We start from the raw sequence: 15344 nt of genomic DNA, 5'->3' as shown, positions 1-15344 counted from the left end.
AATGATTGCTGCTTTCTCTTCTTTTTCTAGTTATTGGTGAAATTATGTTTGTGTGCTTCTCTTTTTTGAAATTATTGAGAGATGATTAGTTTCTTGGTTTTTCTTGGGTACAGTTTAGCTCACTGTCTTGAAGTTTTCCTCCTATTATCCTCTGTTGTGCTCTCTTAAAGAAAAATATTGTTTAAATTTGGTTTTGTTGTGAAATATCTTGGTTTCTCCATTTATGGTGATTGCGAATTATGCTGGTTATAGTAGCCTTGGTCTGCATTACATCGGCCCAATTTTTTCTGGCTTTTGGAGTCTCTGTCGAGAAGTCTTGTGTAATTCAGATAGGTCTGAATTCATTTGTTGCTGGATATTTATACTTTACCCATTTAATATTCTTTCTTTTATCTGTGCATTTAGTGTTTTAATTATTATGTGAATGGAGGAAATTTTTCTGGTTAAATTAATTTTGCATTCTCTAGGCTTGTTGTACCCTTATGGCCTTTTATTTCTTTACCTTATGGAAGTTTTCTGCTATGATTTGTTGAAGATGTTTACTGGACCTATGAACTGGAAATGTCAATTCTCTTCTATATCTCTTATCCTTAGGTTAGGACTTTTAATTGTGTCCTGAAATTCATGTATGTTTGGATTCAATAAACCATACATGTTTATCTGAGATGGGTGTTTTGTCTTTTGTGGGGTGACCTCCTTTACCCCAACTCTTCCATTTAGAAGCACGTTCGATAATGAGACATGGTCAGCAGTGGTGACCTCTTGCCATAAACTATATGAAAATAGGGAGGTGACTTTATGTGTGTCAAGTATCAGTAGTCTCCTGGGTGGTTTTGGTCCCCGGTTGGCCCTATACAACAGTTTCAAAAGCCCAGGATTGATGTTCCTTGGGATTCCCATGGTGATGCACACAGACATGACAGAAAAAGGCCAGAATACACAGGATAGTACTTGACTTATGTAATAGAGAGAACATTATTAAGTTATGTTACAAAATATTCGATCACACTGTGATCTCCCTGAATGTATTATTTAATGAAAAACTATTGTGTGGTATAGCATCGCCAGGGCACAGACATTTAATGCAAGAGCTCTTTGTTTACTGTGAACATGGACTTTATTACTGTTCAGCTCACCTACCTCACACCTTTACTGCAAAGCTAAAGGGCACTTAGGTCTAGAGCAGATCAAGGCACAACTTGATAGGAAATGAAGATAAGTAGGGCAATGGAAAGTCTTTCAGTTGTAGGATTTTTAAGAAAGTGTGCAGAGAGAGCTACAGTGCTCTTCTTCTGGGGGAACAGTGAATTAGGAAGGACAGTTGGGAGCTTCACTTAAATACAGCATCTGACTCCTGAGACCTTATTGGTAAATTAATGTCTGGAATTTTGTGTCGTAAAACAATGCATTGCCTTTGCAGCTTTTGGCAAGGGCCATCGACAGAGAGATCACACCAGCTGGGGACAATCTGAAAAGAAATCAGGTTTTCTTAAGTCACCTGAGAAGTCCTCAAGGAGACAGGAATGAATGGGTAGCACCATAATAGAAGGCCTTAGGATCTCGTACTGTGCTACTCTAGATGCCTTGAAAATAGAAGCAGAAAATGAAAAACTAAATGACTTCACAGGAATTAGCTCAATTCTCACTATGATTATTTCATGTTGGTATTTTATACTTGATTCATTTTTTAAAAGTTTTAAAATAAGAGTCTTCGGTTTTAATTTGAGGCTGTCTTAGAATCATGAAATGCTTACACTCTGGGCAACTAAACTCCAGGAAATCTTCTCCAGTCATACAGCTGGGTCATATGTGAGGCAACAACTGTTTAAAAGGGAGAGCTGGTTGCTTTCTCCTGGAAGAAGCACTTGGGGGTTGACTGTCACTTCTGAGCCTTCTGTTCTGAGTCACTTCGCAGAAGGGGCACTTTGCTCTAACTCCTCCATGGGACCCATCCAGCACTGGGGCTGGAGGATCCTATGGTGTTGCAGCTCTGAGCTGGGAGGAGGAGCTAGCACACTGACATGGAGAAGCCTGTTTTCACAGCTGATCTAGATCTGAGAAACAGGTGATTTTAAAGAAGCATGTGAGAGTATCTCCTGCAGGAGAGCCCAGTCTGCAGGGAAAGTCACACAGGACAGGGAAAAGTGGCTTCCCAACTTCCATGGGGCGAGCGAACTAGGGAGGGCACAGGATGGTTGAGGAGTTTATGAAAGGCCTGCATCTCCCTGAAAGTCTTCCAGCAACCCTACATCCCACCACTATCCCAGGCTCACAGGTGAGGATCAGCCAAGCCTGCCACCTACTGGGGTCCCTGCAAAGTAAACCTGGAGTGGTGAACTGGGGAAAACACTTCAGGGGAGGGGGAGACACCAGTCCCCAGGGCCAAGCCTGGCATCTGTTCATTTGGCTCTGGCTTCTAGGTGTTGCCTAGTGCAGGGCTTGGTGAGCCCAGATCTCAAAAGTCTTTGGCCAAAGAAGTGAGAGCCCACAGGGCAATGCAAACCACGGCAGGGCAGGGCAGAGCAAAGCCGCACTCCAGCAGACAGTGTATAAGCTATGGGCTCGCAGGACTGACAGGAGCAGAGCTAACCCTTGCTCTTTGGGCGGGGCGGGACGGGGCGGGGCGGGGCGGGGCGGGGCGGGGCGGGGCGGGGCGGGGCGGGGCGGGGCGGGGCGGGGCGGGGCAGGGCAGGGTGTTCTGCACTCCAGCAGACAGTGTATAAGCTATGGGCATGCGGGACTGGCTCATTATAAGGCAGGGGAGTAACACACTCCTTCTAAACAAAGAATGACTGTACTAATAATCTAACCTTAATATTTTGAATTTCTTGTCCCATATAAAGAACTGCCTCTTCTAGAGCATTCGCCCTGTCTTCAAACCCTCCATGTATCTTTCCTTGAATCAATAAAGCAATACTAACATTCTTAGATAACTTAGATGAGCAGTGTGGACCTCTCTAACCAAAGAAGTAGTAGATAAGGCAAAAGGAGACATTATACCAATCAGAGCAGTAAGACCCAGAATTAAGGCAACCACAAAACGCCTACCTCTACGAAGTACAGAGGAGGCATGATGAATGGCCTCTATGCCAGGATCAAAAAACCATGTCCCATTAACATAGACAGGCAAAAGTACATAAGGAGGTTGTCTTACTATGACAAAAACATTTTTCCTTGTAACAGTAAGACAATTAGATAATTGACAATTTATGCAAGTAACATGATAAACACCATGACCATCCTGACAAGGGAAAAATCGCCATGCTCTTCAGAGGAAAGAAAGGAGAAAGGAGCAGCCACACAGGTTAAAACGGAAGCAGAAACTCTCTTAACCTCAGAACGAGGTCTAATAAGGGTTACTTTATGAGGAGCAGCCAAAAGACGCTATAGATCAGGCTGAACAGGAAGCAAGTGGGAATTAAAAATTGGGGGAAAGGTAGGGGAAGCCCATCCAGGGGCAAACCAGGCATTAGCAGGGGAGGTCGGTAAGGAAGCATCCCCTTTGGTAAACCTATACTGTTTCAATTGCATAGATAATCATGTTCTGGACTACTAACAGACCAATCTAAAAGTTTAAAAGTTTGAGCTGTAGGGCTAAAGGGAGTAAAGTACGCAGCTTTGGAGAGAAAACCGCAAGACCACCATTTAGGGTAGCCATTAAGAGCAATATTCTCCCAAACAGAGATCAGCTCCTCGCCATTCTGACAAGCAAACAAAAGGGAAGGCAAAGGACCTGAAGAAGATGGAGGAGAATAATGAAAGCCTCCTTTAAAAGGTAAAACTAATTTTAGAAACTGAAGGTCTCGCTGACTGGTGGAATCGTCACTACAAGCATATTTTCGAGGAGTTGGAGACTCTGAAATTAACTCTCTCTCCTCTAAAGAAAACACCCTTTAATGTTATTTTTAACAGTAAAGCCATTCCAGAATAGTTGTAGCAAGTCAAAGTTCGTTCTTTGAAATAAGAACTACTTTCTCCTCACCTTGACAAGGCCAAATTCCCAAGGGGCCACATGAAACAAGGGAGGGTCATGTAAATAAGCCCAGTAGGAGTCTTGGGCAGCAGCATAGAGAAAAATAATTACCTGGGTGAAGAGCAGTGAAAGCATAGCAGGAGAAGATTGGAGGGAGTAACTGGGAGGCGGAGAGGAAGCACACTATCTCTTGCAGCAGAGACCAATTCTTGAAGCTGATCCCAAGTTGGCAACCGCGTGGTAGATGAGCGACCATGCAGCTGAAGCCTGGTGAAAGCAGAAGTGAGGCGCTGCTCAGAGCTGTCTGGCGTCATCAGGAATGAGGCACGCTCCGCTCTCATCTTTCGCTGTCGGTTGTTGAGGGGAGACTTTCTGCTTTTCTGCCCTGGGATTGTATGATCTGATGAGGCGGTCCGGAATCCAGACTGGTGACTCGGCATCCTGTGGAAAGACACATGCATGCCCCCTTGCGGAGGAGAGAAGAACATCTGGTCCCTTCCACGTAGATGAAACAGCTTTCTGCAAATCTAAGGGATGGTGATGTTCCCTAGGATCGCAATGGCGCTGTTGCAGATCTACCTTGAGAATCTTTTTTTCCCTTTTCTTCTTTTTCTTCCATCTAAATTAAATTGGGTATTTCTCATTTACATTTCAAAGGTTATTCCCATTCTCATTTCCAGGCCAACATTCCCCTAACCCCTGCCCCTCCCCTTCTATATGGGTGTTCCCCTCCCCACCCTCCCCCCATTACCGCCCTCCCCCGATGAATCCAGTTCACTGGAGCTCCAACCTTGACAGGACCAAGGGCTTCCCTTCCACTGGTGCTCTTACTAGGCTATTCATTGCTACCTATGCGGTTGGAGCCCAGGTCAGTCCATGTATAGTCTTTGGGTAGTGGCTTAGTCCCTGGAAGCTCTGGTTGGTTGACACTGTTGTTCATATGGGGTCTCAAGCTCCTCCAGCTCTTTCGGTCCTTTCACTGATTCCTTCAAACGGGGTCCCATTCTCAGGTCAGTGGTTTGCTGCTGGCATTCGCCTGTGTATTTGCTGTATTCTGGCTGTGTCTCTCAGGAGAGATGTACATCTGGTTATTCAAATAATTACTTACAAAAAGAGCATGATAATAAGTGAGTGGGGGAGACATATTTTAATTCTCCTCCCTGTACCTTAGCCATTTGTGTCTTTAATATTTGGTTAGATCTCTCAATAATTGCCCGCCCTTGAGGATCATATGGAATGCCTGTAGTGTGTCTAATAACAAATTTAATACAAAAGTTTGCAAAGGCTTTAGATTGATAAGCAGGACCATTATCAGTTTTCAGATGCAGCAGGATGGCAAGAAATGCAAAAGAAGCAAACAAATGCTGCTGTACATCCTTGAATGCTTCTCCCGTCCTGGCTGTGGCCAAAATAACTCCAGAAAGGTATCAACAGTAACTTGAACAAAGGAAAAATTTCCAAAACATGAAACATGAATTACATCCATCTGCCGTAGGATTCCAGGCTTGAGTCCTTGAGGGTTAACTCCAGGCAGAGAAGCTGGAAGTGTTGTAGGACAAGCAGAACAATGTTTTACAATCTGACGAGCTGCCTCTCTAGTCAAAGAAAATTGATATCTCAGTGCCTGAGCATTTTGGTGGTGAATACCATGGGAGGCGATTGCTCTACTAACATCATCTAAAAGCAAACCCTGAGTCAATAAATTTGCATATGAGTTTCCTGTGACTAAAGGTCCAGGAAGACTATTGTGAGCCCGAGTATGTCCCACAAAACAAGGAATCAAGCGTTGACGCACCAATTGTTATAATTTTTGTAATAAGGTATTAATTGTTGTTTTGTCTGTGTTGATCACAGCTATCTCAATAACAGGGAAGAGTCTATACACATTTTGAGAGTCAGGATAGAGGTTAAAATGAATCGAGGAATAATGAGAAAAAACTTCAATAACTGCATATAACTCTGTCTTTTGAGCTGAGGTAAAGGAGGTCCTGGTGTCAGTTTCAGAAACAATAACGAATGGCTTTTCCATTTGAAGAACCATTGGTAAAGAATATTTTTCCTTGATCTAAAGGCTCCATAGAGAAGGCAGAAGGAAATATAACTTGTTGTCAATTCAGAAAATGTAACAGAGGATTTTTTGGAAGATGATATAACACTTGCCCCTTAAAGGAGACAAAAGCTAATGCAAAGGAACCAGAAAAATTTAGCAACCACTCAACCTGAGTGTTGGTGCAGGGTATTCTAATCAATTCAAAATCTTTACCCAATATCCCCTAATCCTTCTCTACCCTCCATAATGAGCTGAGCTACTAAATCATAATAAGGAATCAAAACGTGGGGAGGGAGCAGGCAAATGGATCCATTCTAAAGGTCCTTGTTCTTGCCAGATAACCCCCGTGGGTGTTAGGGAAGTATGCAGGATAACACATTCACAGGCCTCATATAAATCAATTCTTACAGTGAGTTGTGCCTGGATGGCCTCCTCAAACACCTGCAGAGCCTTTTGTCCCTCTTGAGTTAACACTCAGAGAGATTTGGGACAATGATCTCTCTTTAAAATATCAAAAAGTGGCTTTAATTGGCCAATGGAAAATTTTACGTAAGGTCTAATCCAGTTGATTTCTCCTAGCAGTTTTTGGAAATCATTTAAGGTTTTCAACTTATCCATCCTAAATCTTAAGACTGCATGTGAAATAGGATCAGAATAAAGAATTCTCCCCAAATAATTGTATGGGGGATCCTTTTGAAATTTTTCAGGAGCCACTATTAGCCCATACTTACGCACACTTTGTATAAGGTTATCCAAAGCTTGATTCAGCAAAGTCAGGGAAGAATGAGCAATCAAAATATCATCCATAGAATGAAAAATCAACAACTCAGGAAACTGTTGACGAGTGGGAGACAAAGCCATATCCACAAATGTTTGACACAAAGTGGGACTATTTTTCATTCCCTGTGGGAGCACTTTCCATTGAAACCTCTGGTAAGGCCTTTGTAAATTTGTTGAGGGTAAACTAAAGGCAAAGGCTTCCTGTCATCTGGATGCAAAGGGATAGTAAAGAAACATCTTGCAATCTATAACACACGCAGAGCATCCTTCGGGAATCTCTGTGGGAGAGGGCAGTCCTGGTTGCAGAGCCCCTTAGCCTCCATGGCTGCATTCCCCTTCCTTACATCTTGTAACAATCTCCATTTGCCAGATTTTTTCTTAATCACAAAGATAGGTGTATTCCAAGGCCTGGTGGAGGGTTAAATATGACCGTTATCCAGTTGTTCTTGTAAAAGGTGAGTAGCTGCCTGGATCTTTTCTTGACAAAGGGACCACAGATCCACCTAGACACTTTGATCAGTGGCCCAGACTGTCTTATCCCCAGTTAAGTCAATTACCCCAGAGATACTTTTCCACCTAAAAGAAGTCTAACCTCATCCTCATAATTAGCTTTAAATAAGAGAAATTGTCCCTCTGTGAGACAGGACCTGGCCAGGATAAATCAGTCTGCAGGAGTGAGCCAAATGCCTACCAGATTTTCCACAAGGGAGAGGACATAAGGTGAAGTAGGGCCATATTTAGAAGTATTTTCTTTTCATTCCTTAACAAGTTTAAAGGAGATGAGTTCCCATTTCTGGATCTCCATGCTTACTGTTAGAAATAGCATCAAATGTTCTCCTTGTTCCCTGGCCTTCTACACTGCTTGCAGAATACGGACTGAGGGGGGCTTCTTTTCTTACTCCTTTTCTTAGGCGTAAGAGGGCCCAGTCAGGATTATGATATTTAGCTGCCTCATCCTCTCTCAGATTCATCTCCAGGATCTAAAGGCTCTCCCTCCTCATCCTCCTCAGGGTCTGAGGAAGTCTCTACTAAATCTACAATACACTGTGAAGGCGGTGGTTTTGATGACTTAGCAGTTTGTTTCTTATCGGTTTGTTTGGACAGTAGAGGCACTCCTTCCTTCACAGCACTGTTTGAACTACAAACAGACCCTGCTGATGAGCTGGGCAGGCCTGTTATCTCAGCCTGGGAAAGTGCCTGTTTCACCACAAACCAGAACATAAGCGCTTTCTCTGGATCCTGTCCTTCGTCTTCCTCATCCTTATGTTCCAGAATCCAGGTTTTTATATCCTTTCCTATGCTTTCCCATGCTGCCTCATCCAAGGTCCCTTTATCAGGTAACCAAAAGCTCACAGAACAAATGAAGAGGAGACAATCAGAGAGCTACTGTTTTTCAAAGTGAATTCTCTTTTTAAGCAATACCTTATGAAGAATCTTTTCATACATAGATCTCTCACTGGATTCAGTTTGCCCATAATAAATCTATAAAACTATCACACTATCACTTCATACCTATTCTTTCTCAGCACTCCTCTTTGGCCGAGGGGACTGTGGCTCCCACATATGGTCCTTTCCAGATCGAAAACATCAGGAAAGGGGTTTGGGGCTTACACAATTCTTCCAATTCTGAGTCCCATGAGTTGGGCGCAACTTACTGCCGGGTCTAGCCTTGACACAGGATCCGGGTTCTCAACTGAAGGCAGGGATATCTGGAAGGTGCTTAATAAATATACAGACTACTCTTTGGGTACAAACTGACAGGCAATTTCAAGGCTTGAACTCTCTCTCTCTCTCTCTCTCTCTCTCTTTCTCTCTCTCTCTCTCTCTCTCTCAGCTTGGGGCTGCACAGACTGCATTCTCTTGTGCACTCTGCTTTTTCTATTGTGGTTTTCTTTTCTCGAAATCCCACACTCATGTACACCTTTGTTTTATTACCCTTTCATTCTCACACATACTCTTCATACACACCTCACACATATCTCACACACCACATGCACTCTCCTTTCACTCATACACACAGTCTTCATACACACCTCACATTCTCTCTTCACTCACTCTTCACATTCTCTCTCCTCATGCTCTCCAGCCTTTCTCTTGCTTCAGTCTTTTATTAATAATCCAAAAGTAGGTAGAAAAAAGACATTGTATAATCATTGCCAAATCAAATTCAAAAGAATAACCACATCCCACAAAGAACTAAGAATTACAATTGTTGCCCAAAGTTTCAAGCTTCCCCTATTCCCAGGCCTGTGGCCAAAATAATAATAATTGTAAACTTATTATTATTTAAACTTTAACTTTTAACTTATTATACTTCAGAGCTCAAAGCTCCGAGGTCAGCTACTTGCATTTTCCTGGGAAGCTCTAATGACAAATGACATAAGCAAAGATGCCAGGCGGTGACCAGAAAGTATCAAGTTAAACCTTAACTCAATGGTTCCGTTAGCTTTCTGTTCCTTGCAGACAATGACTCTCGTGAGAGTCCCAGTATTTTGACTAGTATATAATTTTATATATTCTATACTTTCTTATCTAGGAACCACTCTCAAATGTTATATAAAACTTAATTCCTAATGCAATAACTTTTTCCTTTCTTAGGGTCCTAATGCTGGCTCTAATTCATTTTCTAATAATTACTTTAAAGTTTCTTTGCAAGTCAAGCATTAATCTGGAATCTATTGTGCAGTTATTACATTGTTTCCAAAACAAGAACACATAGCATGCACCTGGGCCATCGGGGCTGTGCTGTGCTGTGCTCCTATGTCTCAATTTCCAATTGTTTAAGAATCATAACATCAAGCAACATCTAGTTTCACAGAATTCACCAGAGCAGAAGGAGAAGGAAGTAGGAAAGTCAGATATAATAGAATAATTGTGCACACCGAGGCCGTCTGAAAGGCAGCCACACAGAAATGAAATCTATACAGCCGTTGTCCAGGGTTAAGGTTAGGAGAATGGGAACAACCAGTCTTTACAAAGAGCTGCTGTGGGCTGCTGAGATGTCTCCATCCTGGCCTGCTGCTGGGAGTCCCTGTCATCTATGTTGTCCCCAGCAATTATTGACCCTATGCACCACATATTGAGTAATATACAGAAAAATTGCCGCAGAAAATTGACAACATTCACAATGGAATACAGAAGTCATCCTAATGGAGAACCATGTGCTTCAGCTTTTCTTGCAATACAGCATCAATATTAACCCCAGAGATACTGACCTTCAAAGTCTTGTTGGGAAATAGGTTTTGACAGATGCTCTTGTCCTTGACCAGAAGTATGCTGTGATTTTATTGATGTAGATTAGACTTACTTTTATCATTTATGTCAATGGGTCTTTTTTTCTACAGTCTGTCTGTGGCCTGTCCTGGGTGAATTTCCCTCATAGTCCAAAGGAAGGAATCCCATTCCCCGTTGTATATTATTGTTAGGGACTACGTGATTCCTCTGAGAGAACAGCCGATGCTCTAACCTGTGAGTCGTCACCACAGCTCCTGCAGGTGGCTTTTGTTATTCCACATGAGGTGCTGTGTTAGGTGGACAGGATCACCTCCAATTAAATAGAGAGATCTCAGGAGATGTGTGTTCACAGGGAACTTACTGAGCCGTGCGTGCTCAATGTGTTAGGTTGCCAGGCATCCCTGCAGGGCTCTGGTGTCCCCACTGCTCATTGTGGGTCAGGATCATCCTCCAGCATCTTACTTATTTTTATAAGTCTTTCTGGTTTTCTTCTAAGGCTTTCATCTTATCAATACACTTTCCCAATGAGACTTCATAACTAGCCATTATGGTTAACAAGAATAAGGAGGGTCATTGAGTGGTTGCTAGCTGTGTTTGTGGGAGAGCTCCTGACAGAGAGTGCAAGCCTGCCAGGTGGTGTCGCTCATGGCAGGAGGGACTAGCAGAACTGCTGTGGCCTGGGTGCACATGGGCTAAGGGCTGGAGCCAGGCTGCCTGGTGCCCCTCTGTGGCCACTTGACCTAGGTCCCAACATGTGTCCATGGAGGTCTTAGGACAGTTGTGCTTGCTCTACTTGTCCAGTGGCCTTGTGGCAAGGCTGAGCACAGCCTTCAACCTGGATACCTGTGAGGAAAATGATATCCGGAAATCAGGAGATCCCTGGAGTCTCTTTGGCTTCTTGCTAGCCAAGCACTGGCAGTTGAGGCTGGAGGACAAGGGTCTGTGAGTTCCCCAACTTTTCCCATCCCACCTTGGTTACTTGCCCCACCAGAGAGAACAAGGGCACTCTCTACCACAGCACTTCTTCATGCCCATAGCCTATCAGCCTGCTGGCAGGGGCTTGAATTTGTTCTGCCTGACTCTGCCTGACCCTGACCCTGACCCTGACCTGTCCCCAGCCCTGGCCCTGGCCCCTGACCCTGACCCTGACCCTGACCCTGACATCTCCTACTTCTTCAGCCCAAGACATTTGAGATGTGGAGTAGCCATTCCCTGCACCTGCCCTGCTATTGGAGTCTAAAGGCAGTGAGGACAGGCCCAGCTGACACTTGTGTCTCCCCATCCCCAGATGTGTTTTGCACAGTTCTACACTCACTGCTTAGTTTGAGCGACCCCAGCAGGTGGCAGTCTTTGCTGACCCTCAGGTGTGCACCTGGGGCAGTGGGGGGACTTATGATTGAGGGAGGACATTCAGAGAGATGCAGGCCTTTCTCAAACTCTCTGATCATCCATCCAATACCCTCCCTGGTTCTTGCCCAGTAGAAGTTGGGAAGCCACTTTTCGCTGTCCTGTGTGACTTTCCCTGCATAGTGAGCCCTCCTGCAGGAGATGCTTTCACATCCTTCTTTAAAAGCACCTGTTCCTCAGATCTAGATCAGCTGTGAAAACAGGCTTCTCCATGTCAGTGTGCTAGCTCCTCCTCCCAGCTCAGAGCTGCAACTCCATAGGATCCTCCACTCCCAGTGCTGTGTGGGTCCCATGGAGAGAAGTCAGAGCAAAGTGCCCCTTCTGAGAAGTGACTTAGAACAGAAGGTTCAGAAGTGACAGTCAACCCCCAAGTGCTTCTTCCAGGAGAAAGCAACCAGCTCTCCCCTTTAAACAGTGTAGGCTCCCACATGACCCAGGTCTGTGACTGGGGAAGATTTTCTGGAGCTTAATTGTCCAGAGTGGGGCTACATCCTTGATCCATGCTCATTTCCACAACAAAAGGTCTTCCTCCACAACCCAGGCCTTGAGGTGAACCCAGGTCTTTCCAGGACCAACAGACCTGAGAGAACAGAGGGCAGTCCAGGGGAGAGAAGAGACCAGAATGATTTTAAACTGGAGAAAACTCCCATACTAGCCATTTAACAACTTTTGTCCAGACCATGGACTGCAGAATCTTAAGATAATACTTTTCTGATAACAGCTGATAAGTGAAGCTGAAGTCTAACCTGGGTGGGATCATCCCAGGCAGGGAGGGGATCTGACTCTGTAGGTCTGGTGAGCTTCTGTGTTCTCGTGAAAATAATTGTTGGTCAGATGTAAATCTGAAGTGAGAGTTGGTTTTTGTCAACTCAAACGGATGACATTTCAAGTCTCACACACTATGTGAGACACATATTTACACTCCAGGATTTGAACTTAAATACTGTAGAAGTGACTGTGCCAACAGAGGGAAAGCATTCTTGCCCTTAGCATTCTGTCTGTATCAGACACTACAGGGACTGGCTGCCTGGACAGACATGTCCAAGGAGATAGACATTGTAATGGAGGAAAACTGAGGTAAGAAATATCCTGGGGAGAGTGATTTGTGGTGGTGCCTTTAGCCAGGAATATCTGTTGTCATTAAGGCAAGCAGCCTTGAGCCTGCTAAAACTTGTCACTACCACAGGGCATCTCTGCTCTTATAACTGCTCCAGGTCCTTCTGAGACGAAGGCCTCTCTTTAAAAAAGAAAAAGAAAAAGTTTATTGAGTAATGTTGCTCAACCTGTGTGTTGTGCCCCCTTCTAGGAGAGTGTATGTCAGATACATTTGCATATCAGATACTTAGCATGCTATGACATAAAAGAGTAGCAATATTAGTTATGAAGTAGCAATGAAATAATTTTGTGATGGGGGTCACCACAGCATGAAGATCTGTATTAAAGGGTTACATCATTAGGAGGGATTTGAACCACTGCCATAGAAGCTGACAGATGGGAACAGACTCCTCAGATGAGTAGAGACCCATGCAAGTGATACTGTGTCCCACCCTAGAACCCAGAGGCAGAATCTATCCCAGGAGTCTGTGGGTCACCTTGTCTTAAATTCTCCCAGGGTCAAGAATAGCATTGATCATCTCAGCAGAATCAGCTTGCACAGCCCACATCAGGCCCATGGCTTCCCTTTACAGAGAAGGATGTGGGTCTAAGTGACAGTCAGTGAGACTGAGGGGACCCTGATACTCATTTGCTTTGAGCTGTGGTTTCTTCACCTGTAAAATGGACGTGTTTCTGCTGAATTGGGTTGTTGTGGAGATTAACAGAACATACAACCTGCTCAGTGTCTGCCTGGCATGGACCCTGCTGGTTAAATGGAAGCTGTCGATGGTGATGCATTTAAAAGTAGAATCTCTAGCCCGATAGTGTTAGATGCCGGGCGCCATACAGGTGTAAGCATTTTGTGATTCTAAGACAGCCTCACATTAAAACAGAAGACTCTTTTTTAATTTTTTTAAAAAGAATCCAGTATAAATTACAACATGAAATGATCACAGTGAGGATTGAGCTACTTCCTGTGACGTCATTTAGTTTTTCATTCTCTGCTTCTATTTTCAAGGCATCTAGAGTAGCTCAGTACGCGATCCTAAGGCCTTCTATTATGGTGCTACCCATTCATTCCTCTCTCCGTGAGGACCTCTCAGGTGACTTAAGAAAACCTGATTTCCTTTCAGATTGTCCCCAGCTGCTGTGATCTCTCTGTCCATGGCCCTTGCCAAAAGCTGCAGAGCCAATGTGTTGTTTTACAACACAAAATTCCAGACATTAATTTTTACCAATGAAGTTTCAGGAGCCAGATACAGAAGTCAACTCCCAACTGTCCTTCCTAATTCACTGACCTCCCAGAAGAGCATTCTTCTTCCCTCTGCACACTTTCTAAAAATGCTTCAACTCAAAGACTTTCCATTGGTTTACTCATCTTCATTTCCTTTCAAGTTGTGCCTTGATCTGCTCTGAACCTAAGTGCACTTTTAGCTTTGCAATAAAGGTGTGTGGTAGGTTAGCCTTACCAAAGTAAAGTCCATGTTTACATCAAACAAACAACCCTTGTGTTAAATGCCTGTGCCATGGCGATGCTATACCACACAATAGTTTATCAGTAAATAATACATTCTTGGAGATCACAGTGTGATCAAATATTTTGTAACATAATTAGTAATTTTCGGTCTATTATATAAATTAAGTTCTTTGACGAGGATTCTGTTGATATTTGTCATATCTGAGTGCATCATCATAGGAAACCCAAGGAACATCAAACCTGGGATTTTGAAACGGTTGCACATGGCCAACTGGGAACCAAAACCACCCAGGAGACTACTGATACTTAACACACATAAAATTTTAACCTACCTATTTTCATATAGTTTATGTCAAGAGGTCACCATTCCTGACCATGTCTCATTATCCAACGTTCTACTAAATGGAAGAGTTGGCATCAAGGAGGTCACCAACAAAGCAAAAACACCCATCTCAGATAAACATGTATGGTTTATTGAATCCAAAACATCCATGAATTTCAGGACACAATTAAAAGTCCAAATCTAAGGATAATAGATATAGAACAGAATTAAGATTTCCAGTTCATAGGTCCAGTAAACATCTTCAACAAATCATAGCAGAAAACTTCCATAAGGTAAGGAAGAAAATGCCATAACTGTACAAGAGACCTACAGAAGGCTAAATGAATTGTACCAGAAAAAACTCTGCCATTCACATAATAATTAAAACACTAAATACGCAGATCAAAGAAAGAACTTTAAAAGGGGTAAGGTATAAATAACCAGTAATAAATAATTCAGACCTATCTGAAATACACCAGACTTCTCAACAGAGACTCCAAAAGCCAGAAAAATTTGGGCAGATGGAATGCAGACCCAGGCTCCTATACCCAGCATAATTCTCAATCACCATAAATGGAGAAACCAAGATATTTCACAACAAAACCAAATTTAAACAATATTTTTCTTTAAGAGAACACAACAGAGGAAAATACGAGGAAAACCCCAAGAAAATGAGCTAAACTATACACAAGAAAAACCAAGAAATTAATCAAGTCAATAATTTCAAAAAAGGGAAGCAAACAAACATAATTTCACCTATAACCAGAAAAAGAGGAGAAAGCAGCAACCATTTGTCTTTAATATCTAACCAGATCCTCTGTCACCAGTCCCGCAGCTCCTAGGGACCAAACTGCCAGCCAAAGTATATGCAAGGATGGCTCTATGGTTCTAGGTAACTGTGTAGAAGAGGACTGACTTAAGTGGCATCATGTGGTGGGAGGCCATTAACTACCCTAAGGCCTGTTGCCCACCGAAAGGAGGTCCTAGAGGTGTGAGGTGGGAATGG

Source organism: Rattus norvegicus, chromosome 19 (genome assembly GCF_036323735.1).
Source record: "Rattus norvegicus strain BN/NHsdMcwi chromosome 19, GRCr8, whole genome shotgun sequence".
Lineage (NCBI taxonomy): Eukaryota > Metazoa > Chordata > Mammalia > Rodentia > Muridae > Rattus > Rattus norvegicus.
Note: the sequence above shows the minus strand (reverse complement) of the source record.